Source organism: Arachis ipaensis, chromosome B3 (genome assembly GCF_059453495.1).
Source record: "Arachis ipaensis isolate K30076 ecotype BB chromosome B3, ASM5945349v1, whole genome shotgun sequence".
Taxonomy (NCBI): Eukaryota; Viridiplantae; Streptophyta; class Magnoliopsida; order Fabales; family Fabaceae; genus Arachis; species Arachis ipaensis.
The window spans coordinates 49246432-49260048 of record NC_142438.1 but is presented as its reverse complement, the minus strand read 5'-3'; the positions used below and the strand labels follow the sequence as shown (position 1 = coordinate 49260048).

General features: G+C 37.8%; 1 non-coding gene across 1 annotated transcript; it reads left to right on the top strand.

The window, feature by feature from the left end:
- The first annotated feature begins 10722 nt into the window (after positions 1–10722).
- Positions 10723–10828, top strand: LOC148570571 (small nucleolar RNA R71). Its single transcript, XR_015908339.1, has one exon. It is a non-coding gene; the product is annotated as a small nucleolar RNA R71 (small nucleolar RNA).
- Positions 10829–13617: the final 2789 nt, after the last annotated feature.

Below are 13617 nucleotides of genomic sequence, written 5' to 3'. Positions count from 1 at the left end.
GATAATCATAATTAATCTTCTGACTAAGATTTACAAGTTAACCATAGATTTCTTCAGGCCAACAATCTCCGTGGGATCGACCCTTACTCACGTAAGGTATTACTTGGACGACCCAGTGCACTTGCTGGTTAGTGGTACGAGTTGTAAAAAGTGTGATTCACAATTCGTGCACCAAGTTTTTGGCACCGTTGCCGGGGATTGTTTGAGTTTGGACAACTGGTGGTTTATTTTGTTGCTTAGATTAGGAAAAATTTTTCTTTTTTGTTTAGAGTCTTCTATTATTGTTTTTGGTTGAAATTTCTCTTTTTAAATCCTTATTTTTTCTTTTTAAATTTTTCGATAATTTTATAAACTGATAATTGAGTTTTTCTGTTTGAGTTTAGTTTCATATTTTAAGTTTGGTGTCAATTGCATGTTTTTATTTTCTTTTAAATTTTCGAATTTGTGTTCATTGTTCTTCCTTAATCTTCAAGTTGTTCTTGTTTATTTTCCTTGTTTGATCTTTGGTTTTTCTTATTCTGTGTCTTTTCTTGTTTTTCTTGTGCTTTTTCAAAATATCAGTTTTCAAAAAATATATATATTTTATTTATTAAATACCTTATTAAAACACGTTAAATTTATAGCTCAATTGGCTAGAGCGTTGTGCTTATGTTCTTGGTAATTGGCTATCTTCTTTTTAAAACTTTTTCAAAAAAAATTTTTCTTTGAATAAATCTTGTGCCAAACTTTAAGTTTGGTGTTCTCCTGTTAACTTTTCTTTAGTTTTCAAAAATTTTATTTTGCTTTTCTAAAAATTTTAAGTTTGGTGTTCTTTCTTCATGTTCTTGTTGTTCTTGTGAGTCTTCAAAGTGTTCTTGAGTCTTCCTTGTGTTTTGATCTTAAAATTTTTAAGTTTGGTGTTCCTTGGTATTTTTCCTCCAAAATTTTCGAAAACAAGGAGCATTAGATCTAAAAATTTTAAGTTGTGTGTCTTTTGTGTGTTTTTCTTTTTCATCATAAAATTCAAAAAATCAAAAAAATATCATCTCTAATTATTTTTGAGCAAATATTTCGAAATTTTTTTCAAAAAAATTCATATTTTTATTTTAAAATTTCTATTTTATCTTATTTTAGTTTTAAAAATTTCTATTTTATCTTATCTTAGTTTTAAAATTTTCAAAATTTAAATTTTTTTCAAAAAAAATCATATCTTTTTCAAAATTTTATCTTATCTTATTTCAAATTTCAAATTTCAACTTCCAAAATTTCAAAATTCAAATTTCAAAATTTAAAATTCAAAATCTAATTTTCAAATTTAAAAATCAAATCTTTTCAAAATTTAAATATTTTTCAAATCTTTATCTTATATTGTTGACTTTTTCGAAAATTCAAATTTCAATTTTCAAATTTCAAAACTTTTTAATTTAAATTCTTTATCTTCTCTTACCTAGCTTATATTATCTTTTCTAATCTCAAATCTTAAAATCAAATCTTTTTCATATCTTTTCTTTTTTTATTTTATTTTATTTTCTTACAAGTATCTTTAATTTTAAGACATATCTTTTTCAAAACTTCCTAACCAATTTCTCTCTCTTCATTTTTTTCGAAAATCCTCACCCACATCTTTTTCAAATCTTTTTAATTAATTAATTTAGTTTTTAATTTTCTTTTATTTCTTTTTTCTTCTAATTTTCGAAATTATAGTAAATTTTTTATTTATTTTATTTTATTTTAATTTCGGTTTTCAAAAAAAATATTATTTGCAATCCGCATCATCTCCCTTTTTCCATCATGGACCTAAGTGGAAATGAACAGTCCAGAAGGACTTTGGGGTCATATGCTAACCCCACTACTGCTGCATATAGGAGTAGCATCTGTATACCTCCCATCAAAGCAAGCAGTTTTGAGCTGAATCATCAACTCATTGTCATGGTGCAGCAAAACTACCAGTATTCCGGTCTTCCACAGGAAGAACCTACTGAGTTTCTGACACAATTCTTGCAAATTGCGGACACAGTACGTGACAAGGAGGTAGATCAGGATGTATACAGACTGTTACTATTTCCGTTTGCTGTAAAAGATCAAGCTAAAAGGTGGTTAAATAACCAACCCACAGCAAGCATAAGAACATGGAAATAGTTATCAGACAAATTTCTGAATCAGTATTTCCCTCCAAAAAGGATGACACAGCTAAGGTTGGATATCCAAGGCTTTAAACAAGAGGATGATGAATCCCTTTATAATGCTTGGGAGAGGTACAGAGGGGTGCTAAGGAAATGCCCCTCTGAAATGTTTTCGGAGTGGGTGTAATTAGACATCTTCTACTATGGGCTTACAGAAGGAGCTCAGATGTCCCTAGACCACTCAGCTGGTAGATCTATACACAAGAAGAAAACTATTGAAGAGGCTCAAGAGCTTATTGATATAGTTGCTAGAAACCAGCATCTGTACATAAGTAATGGGTCCTCCATAAAAGAAGAAGCCAAAGCAGTGTCTACTGAACATGGTCCTCCAGAACAAGTTGCTGAACTCAATCAACAATTGTGCTTTCTAACAAAACAGCTAGTAGAATTCAAGGAGATGCTACAAGACACTAAAAATGCTAATAAAAATATGGAGGCACAATTGAATCAGACAAAACAGCAGTTATCAAAGCAGATAACAGAAGAGTGCCAGGCAGTTCAATTAAGAAATGGGAAAACATTAAATACCTCACTTCAGAGCAACAAAAAGCCAAGAAAAGAACAACTGACAGAGGATGAGCAAAATATTATCCAAAATCCCTCTGAGGACAGTAAGGGCCCAGAGAGGAACAACTCTGGCGTTCAAACGCCAGAAAAGGATGCAAGGTTGGCGTTAAACGCCCAACCCACGTGCAATTCTGGCGTTCAAACGCCAGGAACAGGCAAGGAGCTGGCGTCAAACGCCTGATGGAAGCTCAGTTCTGGCGTTCAAACACCAGAAACAGGTAGGAAGTTGGCGTCCAACACCAATCAAGCTTCCAACCCTGGCATTCAAATCCCAGTGAGGGATCAGACACACACAAGTGCTGATAACAACCCCTCTAAAAAGGCTTCTCCAACCACTTCTGTAGGAAATAAACCTGCAGCAACCAAGGTTGAGGAATACAAAGCCAAGATGCCTTATCCTCAAAAATTTCGCCAAGAGGAGCAGGATAAGCAATTTGCTCGCTTTGCAGACTACCTCAGGACTCTTGAAATAAAGATTCTATTTTCAGAGGCACTTGAGCAAATACCCTCTTATGCCAAGTTCATGAAAGAGATCTTGAGTCATAAGAAGGATTGGAGAGAAACTGAAAGAGTTCTCCTTACTAAGAAATGCAGTGCAGTCATTCTGAAAAGCTTCCCAGAAAAGCTTAAAGATCCCGGGAGCTTTATGATACCATGCATATTAGAGGGTGATTGCACCAAGACAGCTTTATGTGATCTTGGGGCAAGCATCAACCTAATACCTGCATCCACTATCAGAAAGCTTGGTTTAACTGAAGAAGTCAAACCAACCAGGATATGTCTCCAACTTGCTGATGGCTCCATTAAATACCCATCAAGCGTGATTGAAGACATGATTGTCAAGGTTGGGCCATTCGCCTTTCTCACTGACTTTGTAGTGCTGGAAATGGAGGAGCACAAGAGTGCTACTCTCATTCTAGGAAGACCTTTCCTAGCAACTGGACGAACTCTCATTGATGTCCAAAAGGGGGAAGTAACCCTAAGAGTTAATGAGGATGAGTTTAAGTTGAATGCTGTCAAAGCCATGCAGCATCCCGACACACCAAAAGACTGCATGAAAGTTGATCTTATTGACTCTTTGGTAGAGGAGATCAACATGGCTGAGAGTCTCAAATCAGAGCTGGAAGACATCTTTAAAGATGTTCAGCCTGATCTGGAGGATTCAGAGGAATTGAAAGAGCCTCTGAAACTTCCTCAGGAAGAGGAAAAACCTCCTAAACCTGAGCTCAAACCATTACCACCATCCCTGAAATATGTATTTCTGGGAGAAGGTGACACTTTTTCGGTGATCATAAGCTCTGTTTTAAATCCCTTGGAAGAGGAAGCGCTACTTCAAGTGCTAAGGACACACAAGACAGCTCTTGGGTGGTCCATAAGTGACCTTAAGGGCATCAGCCCAGCAAGATGCATGCACAAGATCCTATTGGAGGATGATGCTAAGCCAGTGGTTCAACCACAGAGGCGGCTAAATCCAGCCATGAAGGAAGTGGTGCAGAAAGAGGTCACCAAGTTACTGGAGGCTAGAATTATTTATCCTATTTCTGATAGCCCCTGGGTGAGCCCTGTCCAAGTTGTCCCCAAAAAGGGAGGCATGACAGTGGTTCATAATGAAAAAAATGAACTGGTTCCTACAAGAACAGTTACAGGGTGGCGCATGTGTATTGACTACAGAAGGCTCAATACAGCCACCAGAAAGGATCATTTTCCTTTACCATTCATAGACCAGATGCTAAAAAGACTGGCAGGTCATGATTATTACTACTTTTTGGATGGCTATTCAGGCTACAACCAAATTGCAGTAGATCCCCAAGATCAAGAGAAAACAGCATTCACATGTCCATCTGGAGTATTTGCCTACAGAAGGATGCCATTTGGGCTGTGTAATACGCCTGCAACCTTTCAGAGATGCATGCTCTCTATTTTCTCTGATATAGTGGAAAAATTTCTGGAAGTCTTCATGGATGACTTCTTAGTATATGGAGACTCATTCAGCTCCTGTCTTGATCACCTGACACTGGTTCTGAAAAGATGCCAAGAGACTAACCTGATTTTAAACTAGGAAAAATGTCACTTTATGGTGACTGAAGGGATTGTCCTTGGGGACAAGATTTCGAATAAGGGAATAGAGGTGGATCAAGCTAAGGTAGAGGTAATTGAAAAATTACCACCACCTGCCAATGTTAAGGTAATCAGAAGCTTTCTGGGGCATGCAGGATTCTATAGGAGGTTTATAAAGGATTTTTCAAAAATTGCAAAACCTCTGAGCAATCTGCTAGCTGCTGACACGCCATTTGTATTTGACACAGAGTGTCTGCAGGTGTTTGAAACTCTGAAAGCTAAGCTGGTCACAGCACCAGTTATTTCTGCACCAGACTGGACATTACCATTTGAACTAATGTGTGATGCTAGTGACCATGACATTGGTGCAGTACTGGGACAGAGGCATAACAAGCTTCTGCATGTCATTTATTATGCTAGCCGCATTTTAAATGATGCCCAGAAAAATTACACAACCACAGAAAAAGAATTGCTTGTAGTGGTTTATGCCATTGACAAGTTTAGATCATACTTAGTAGGATCAAAAGTGATTGTGTATACTGACCATGCTGCTCTTAAATATCTAGTCACAAAGCAGGATTCAAAACCCAAGCTCATAAGATGGGTGTTGCTTCTGCAAGAGTTTAATATAAAAATAAGAGACAGAAAAGGGACAGAGAACTAAGTGGCTGATCATCTGTCCCAGATAGAGCCAGTAGAAGGGACGTCCTTCCCCTCTATTGAGATCTCTGAAACCTTTCCGAATAAGCAACTGTTTGCCATCCAGGAAACACCATGGTTTGCAGAAATTGCAAACTATAAAGCTGCAAGATTCATACCCAAGGAGTACAGCAAGCAACAAAAGAAAAAATTAATTACTGATACAAAGTACTACCTGTGGGATGAACCATATCTCTTTAAGAGATGTGCAGACGGAATAATCTGTAGGTGTGTGCCTAGAAAAGAAGCACAGAAGATCCTATGGCATTGTCATGGATCACAATATGGAGGACATTTCGGAGGTGAGCGAACAGCCACAAAAGTCCTCCAATGTGGCTTCTACTAGCCCACTCTCTATAAAGACTCCCGAGAGTTTGTGCGTAACTGTGACAGGTGCCAGAGAGTTGGTAATCTGCCTCACAGTTACGCCATGCCTCAGCAAGGAATCTTAGAGATTGAGTTGTTTGACGTATGGGGTATTGACTTTATGGGGCCTTTCCCACCATCATACTCAAACACTTATATTCTGGTGGCAGTCGACTATGTATCCAAATAGGTAGAGGCCATTGCCACACCCACTAATGATATTAAGACAGTCCTGAAGTTCCTCCAAAAACATATTTTCAGCAGGTTTGGTGTCCCTAGAGCACTAATTAGTGATGGGGGCACTCACTTTTGCAACAAACAGCTTTACTCTGCTATGGTCCAGTATGGAATTAGTCACAAGGTGGCAACTCCGTATCATCCACAGACAAATGGGCAAGCTGAAGTCTCTAATAGAGAAATAAAAAGAATCCTGGAATGGACTGTAAGTACCCGTAGAAAGGATTGGGCGAGAAGCTTGGATGATGCTCTGTGGGCTTACAGAACAGCATTCAAGACTCCTATAGGGACCTTTCTATACCAGCTTGTGTATGGTAAGGCCTGTCATCTGCCCATGGAACTGGAGCATAAGGCCTACTGGGCAACCAGATTCCTAAACTTTGATGCCAAGTTAGCTGGAGAAAAAAAGATTGCTCCAGCTGAATGAGCTAGAGGAATTCAAACTCACTGCTTTCGAAAATGCCAAGCTTTACAAAGAGAAAGCAAAAAGGTGGCATGACAGAAAGCTGTCATCTAGAGTCTTTGAACCAGGACAGAAAGTTTTGTTGTTTAACTCTAGGCTCAGGCTATTCCCTGAAAAACTGAAATCCCAGTGGAGGGGACCATATGTGATTCCAAGTGTGTCACCATATGGCTATGTGGAGCTTCAAGATATTGATTCTGATAAGAAGTTCATTATTAATGGACAGAGAATCAAGCATTATCTTGAAGGCAATATTGAGCAAGAGTGCTCAAGGCTGAGGCTAGATTAAAAGCTCAGCAAGGTCCAGCTAAAGACAATAAAGAAGCGCTTATTGGGAGGCAACCCAATTTTTCCTTATCTATGTTAATTTTCTGTTTTCCATTTTTATTTTATGTTTTCTTTAGGATGATGATCATGTGGAGTCACAGAAATCAAAGCAAAGTAAAAAATAGCATTAAAACGGCTCACCCTAGAGGAAGAGCTTACTGGCATTTAAACGCCAGTAAGAAGCATCAGACTGGCGTTTAACGCCAGAAAGAAGCATCAAGCTGGCGTTAAATGCCAGAAACAAGCACCAAGTTGGCGTTCAATGCCATGAAAAGGGAAAAGCTGGCGTTTAACGCCAGAAACAAGTAGCAGTCTGGCGTTAAACGCCAGGATTGCACACTAAGGGCGTTTTGCATGCCTCAATGGAGCAGGGATGCTAAGTCCTTGACCCCTCAGGATCTGTGGATCCCACAGGATCCCCACCTACCTCACCATTCCAATTCAAACCATTCCCTTCCCATACCCACCCATTCACACACCTCCTTCTACTCCCTTCTATCTTCTTTTACTCGAGGACGAGCAAACCTTTTAAGTTTGGTGTGGAAAAAAGTGTTGCTTTTTGTTTTTCCATAACCATTTATGGCACCTAAGGCCGGAGAAACCTCTAGAAAGAGGAAAAGGAAGGCAGTTGCTTCCACCCCCGAGTCATGAGAGATGGAGAGGTTCATCTCAAGGGTCCATAGTTTAGTGGTAGAGCATTTGACTGCAGATCAAAGAGCTATGAGGGAGGAGCAACAAAGACAAGGAAGAGACATAGAGGAGCTCAAGAGCACCATTGGTTCTTCAAGAAGAGGAAGACGCCACCCTCACTAAGGTGGACCCGTTCCTTAATCTCCTTGTTCTTATTTCTCTGTTTTTTGTTTACTATGCTTTATGTTTATTTATGTTTGGGTCTTACTACATGATCACTAGTATCTAAGTGTCTATGTCTTAAAGATATGAATGTCCTATGAATCCATCACCTTTCTTAAATGAAAAATGTTTTCTGAAAAAGAAAAAGAAGTACATGAATTTCAAATTTTAAAATATTTTAATTATTTTAATGTGGTGGCAATACTTTTTATTTTCTGAATGAATGCTTGAATAGTGCATATGTCTTTTGAATTTGTTGTTTATGAATGTTAAAATTATTGGCTCTTGAAAGAATGATGAAAAAGGAGAAATGTTATTTGATAATCTAAAAAATCATAAAATGATTCTTGAAGCAAGAAAAAGCAGTGAAGAACAAAGCTTGCAGAAAAAATGCAAAAAAAAAGAGAGCAGAAAAAAGAAAAAGCAAGCAGAAAAAGCCAAAAGCTCTTTAAACCAAAAGGCAAGAGCAAAAAGCCAATAACCCTTAAAACCAAAAGGCAAGGGTAATAAAAAGGATCCAAGGCTTTGAGCATCAGTGGATAGGAGGGCCTAAAGGAATAAAATCCTGGCCTAAGCAGCTAAACCAAGCTGTCCCTAACCATGTGCTTGTGGCGTGAAGGTGTCAAATGAAAACTTGAGACTGAGCGGTTAAAGTCGAGGTCCAAAGCAAAAACAGAGTGTGCTTAAGAACCCTAGACACCTCTAATTGGGGACATTAGCAAAGCTGAGTCACAATCTGAAAAGGTTCACCCAGTTATGTGTCTGTGGCATGTATGTATCCGGTGGTAATACTGGAAAACAGAGTGCTTAGGGCCACGGCCAAGACTCATAAAGTAGCTGTGTTCAAGAATCAACATACTGAACTAGGAGAATCAATAACACTCTGAATTCTGAGTTCCTGTAGATGCCAATCATTCTGAACTTCAAAAGATAAAGTGAGATGCCAAAACTGTTCAGAAGCAAAAAGCTAATAGCCCCGCTCATCTAATTAAGACTGATCTTCATAGATGTTTTTGGAATTCATTGTATATTCTCTTCTTTTTATCCTACTTTGTTTTTAGTTGCTTGGGGACAAGCAACAATTTAAGTTTGATGTTGTGATGAGCGGATAATTTATACACTTTTTGGCATTGTTTTTAGGTAGTTTTTAATATGTTTTAGTCATTTTTTATTATATTTTTATTAGTTTTTAAATAAAAATCACATTTCTGGACTTTACTATGAGTTTGTGTGTTTTTCTGTAATTTCAGATATTTTATTGCTGAAATTGAGGGAGCTGAGCAAAAATCTGATTCAGGCTGAAAAAGGACTGCTGATGCTGTTGGATTCTGACCTCCCTGCACTCGGAATGGATTTTTTGGAGCTACAGGATTTCAATTGGCGCGCTCTTAATTGCGTTAGAAAGTAGACATCCAGGGCTTTCCAGCAATATATAATAGTCCATTCTTTGCTCAAGGATAGATGACGTAAACTGGCGTTCAACGCCAGTTCCATGTTGCATTCTGGCGTTAAACGCCAAAAACAGGTTACAAGTTGGAGTTAAACGCCCAAAACAGGTTACAACCTGGCGTTTAACTCTAGAAACAGCCTAGGCACGTGTAAAGCTCAAGTCTCAGCCCCATCACACACCAAGTGGGCCCCAGAAGTGGATTTCTTCACTATCTATCATAGCTTATTCATTTTCTGTAAACCTAGGTTACTAGTTTATTATTTAAACAACTTTTAGAGATTTATTTGATACCTCATGACATTTTAGATCTGAACTTTGTACTCTTTGACGGCATGAGTCTCTAAACTCCATTGTTGGGGGTGAGGAGCTCTGCTGTGTCTCGATGAATTAATGCAATTATTTCTGTTTTCTATTCAAACATGCTTGTTTCTATCTAAGATGTTCATTCGCACTTCAATATGATGAATGTGATGATCCGTGACACTCATCACCATTCTCAATCTATGAACGCGTACCTGAAAACCACTTCCATTCTACCTTCGATTGAATGAGTATCTCTTGGGTTCCTTAATCAGAATCTTCGTGGTATAAGCTAGAATCCATTGGCAGCATTCGTGAGAATCCAGAAAGTCTAAACCTTGTCTGTGGTATTTCGAGTAGATTTCAGGGATTGAATGACTGTGACGAGCTTTAAACTCACAAGGGTTGGGCGTAGTGACAGACGCAAAAGGATCAATGGATCCTACTCCAGCATGAGTGAGAACCAACAGATGATTAGCCGTGCGGTGACAGTGCACCTGGACCATTTTCACTGAGAGGACGGATGGTAGCCATTGACAACGGTGATCCACCAACACACAGCTTGCCATAGGAGGAACCTTGCGTGCATGAAGAAGAAGACAGGGGGAAAGCAGAGATTCAGAAGACAAAGCATCTCCAAAACTCCAACATATTCTCAATTACTGCATAACAAGTATTTATTTCATGCTCTTTTATTTTTCGCAATTCAAACTGATAATCATAATTAATCTGCTGACTAAGATTTACAAGATAACCATAGATTGCTTCAAGCCAACAATCTCCGTGGGATCGACCCTTACTCACGTAAGGTATTACTTGGACGACCCAGTGCACTTGCTGGTTAGTGGTACGAGTTGTGAAAAGTGTGATTCACAATTCGTGCACCATCATGTGATGAGGGACCTCTTGAGGTGTATTCTGGGTGTTGACAGCTGAAACTTGCATTCCACTCAACTGTTGGGTAATTAGATTTATTTGCTGAGAACAAAAGTTTGTTCTGAGCAAGAAGAGCGTCAACAACTTCCACTTCCAAAATGCCTCTCTTCTGAGGGGTCTCAGAGTTCAAAGGATTCCAGTTGGAGGAATATAAGTATTGGTTGTTAGCAACCAACTCAATAAGCTCAATAGTCTCCTCTGGTGTCTTCTTCATGTGCAAAGAACCACCTGCAGAATTATCTAAGCGCATCTTGGACATTTCACATAAGCCCTCATAAAGGATATCCAGCTGAGTCCATATAGAGAACATGTCTGGAGGGCATTGCCTAGTCAGTAGCTTGAATCTCTCCCAAGCTTCATAAAGAGTCTCACCATCTTTCTGTCTGAAAGTCTGAACCTCCACCCTTAGCTTAGTCAGCTTTTGAGGTGGGAAAAATTTAGTTAGAAATCCAGTGACAACCTTATCCCAAGTATCCAGACTCTCCTTGGGTTGAGAATCTAACCACATTTTTGCTCTATCCTTCACAGCAAATGGGAAAAGCATGAGTTTCTACACCTCAGGATTCACTCCATTGGTCTTCACAGTGTCACCAATCTGTAAAAAATCAGAAATAAACTGATTTGGATCTTTCTGACGGAGTCCATGATATTGACAATTCTGCTGCACAAGAGTAACTAACTTTGGCTTCAGTTCAAAGTTGTTTGCATCTATAGGAGGTACCACAATACTTTTGCCATAAAGATCTGCACTAGGAGCAGTGTAAGAGCCAAGCACTCTTCTAGGTTTCTCATTCCCATTCGAATTTGCCACATTGGCATTAGCAGCATTATTATGATCCATAGTGGATTCTGCAGCCTTGTAAAGTCTTGCTTGTTGCAAACGCCGCCTCAAAGTCCTTTCAGGTTCAGGATCAAAGTCTAACAGAGGTTCCTTGTCCCTATTCCTTCTCATAAACAGACAGAAGACAAGAAAAGATGGGACTCTCTACGTCAGAGTGTAGAGAATTCCCAGTGAGGTAACCTGTGTAAAATAAATAAAATAAGCAACTAAATAAATAAAAAAATTAAAACTTTCGAAATTTTTTTATTTTTAAAAAAAATATAAATAGGTAAATTAAAATAAAATTACTAGTTAACCCCAAACTTAATTTCAGAACTTAAGAGAAAACTAATTGATACAAAACTTGAAAATTAAAGCCAAGACGCAATTAAAACTAATAAAATAGAAAATTAAAAATAAAAATAATGCAAGGAGAAAATAAAACTAAAATGAAATAAAAATAAAAAGATGAAAAAAAAAGCTACGAAAATAAAAGACAAATAAACTAAACACGATAACTAAGTAATTTTAAGAACTATAAGCGGAAATAAAAATTGAAAAGGGAAGTAAAAAGAAACGGACACAGGGTGGTGTGAACAAAAAGAAAGAAAAATAAGGGAAAAATGGAAAACAAAATGGCTAATGCAAAAAGAAAACTAACTAAAGAAAAAAAATTATCTAATCCAAGCAATAAAACAACGAGTAGTTGTCAATCACAGTCAATCCCCGACAACGGTGCCAAAAACTTGGTGTGGAATTTATAACCCACAAACTAACCGACAAGTGCACTGGGTCGTACTAAGTAATACCTCAGGTGAGTGAGGGTCGATCCCATGAGGATTGATGGATCAAGCAACAATGGTTAAGTGATTGGCTTAGTCAGACAAACAAAAAATGGTGTTGAAGGTTCAAAAGCATTAACAGTAAATTCAGAATATCAGAAAACAAGCAGTAAACAAGTTGTGAATAATATATGGAGAAACAGTTAAGGCTTCAGAGTTATCTATTTTTCGGATTGACTTTTCTTACTAACTATTTTAATCATGCAAGATTTAATTCATGACAAACTATACGTGACTAAACCCTAATTCCTTAGACCTTTTTAGTCTCCTCTAAAATTCATCAACCGCCAATTCCTTGTCACTTAATTCCAATTAGAGGGTGAAGTTCAATTCTAGTTTATATGCCACAAAAACATTAATTACCCAAATATAAGAGGATTATATGTCACGTATCCCGTTAAGTCCAGATAATTAAAAATTTAGGAGAAATTGTTTTCAAGTTGTTGTTCAAGTAAAGAGCTTTTCCAAGTTATACAAGAACTCAATTAGAACAAGGGTCATACTTCCATTCCACCCAGATTCATAAAATAAAGAACGAAAACAATTCTTGAATTATAATCAGTACATGAATTAAAATAGAAAAATAATAGTATCAATCTATACAATAGACAGAGCTCCTAACCTTAATAGTGGAGGTTTAGTTGCTCATGGTTTAGAGAGAAAACTAGGATTCTGAAAAACTGTAAATTGCGGAATGAGGTAGAAGAGAAGAGATAGTCCGAAGGGCTGATTCTTTTCCCTTTTATATCTAATCCTAATTAATGTAAATTATAATTTCTAAAACTAAATAATATCTTTTTCTATTTTAAAATAAAAATTAAAGTTTTAATCAGAATAAATGAAAGATCTCGCGTAGCTTGTTGGAGAGGCTTGGGGACCACTTGATTGAAGAAGAGCTTGCACCCAACTTAAAAAAGGGTTGCGCCTTACTTGGAATGGGCAGCGCATCTTGGCTTGGAATGCTATAAGTGTTGCGCCTTACTTGGAATATAACCTACTCCTTGTGCGTGCTTGTTGTTGTGTATTGCGCCTAACTTGAGAATTCTCAAGTTAGCCACAGCCTAAGCAGAACTCCTTGGACGCCTCTTGCTCATCTTGGTGCCTAACTTGAGAAATCTCAAGTTAGGCGCTACCTTGGCTGCGTTGGATGGATGCATATGAGTGATCTTGGCGCCTAACTTGAGAAACCTCAAGTTAGGCGCCACCCTTGCTGACTTGGTGGAGAAGAAGTATGGACTATTATATATCGTTGGAAAGCTCTGAAAGTTAGTTTTCCAACGCCACTAGAATCACGTCCATTGGACCTCTTTAGCTTGAGTTATTCAGGTTTGAGTGCAGAGAGGTCAGGGTTCACAGCATCATTCGCCTTCTTCTCTTTTTCTGTAGAAACTCCATCAAATCCAGCCGAATGCTACCTAAAATAAACAGAATTGCACACGACTCAAAGTAGCATCCATAATGGCTAAAAGATAATTAATTCTTGATTAAACTCAATAAATTGAATGCAAATTCACTAGAAAAAGATATGAAAGATCACG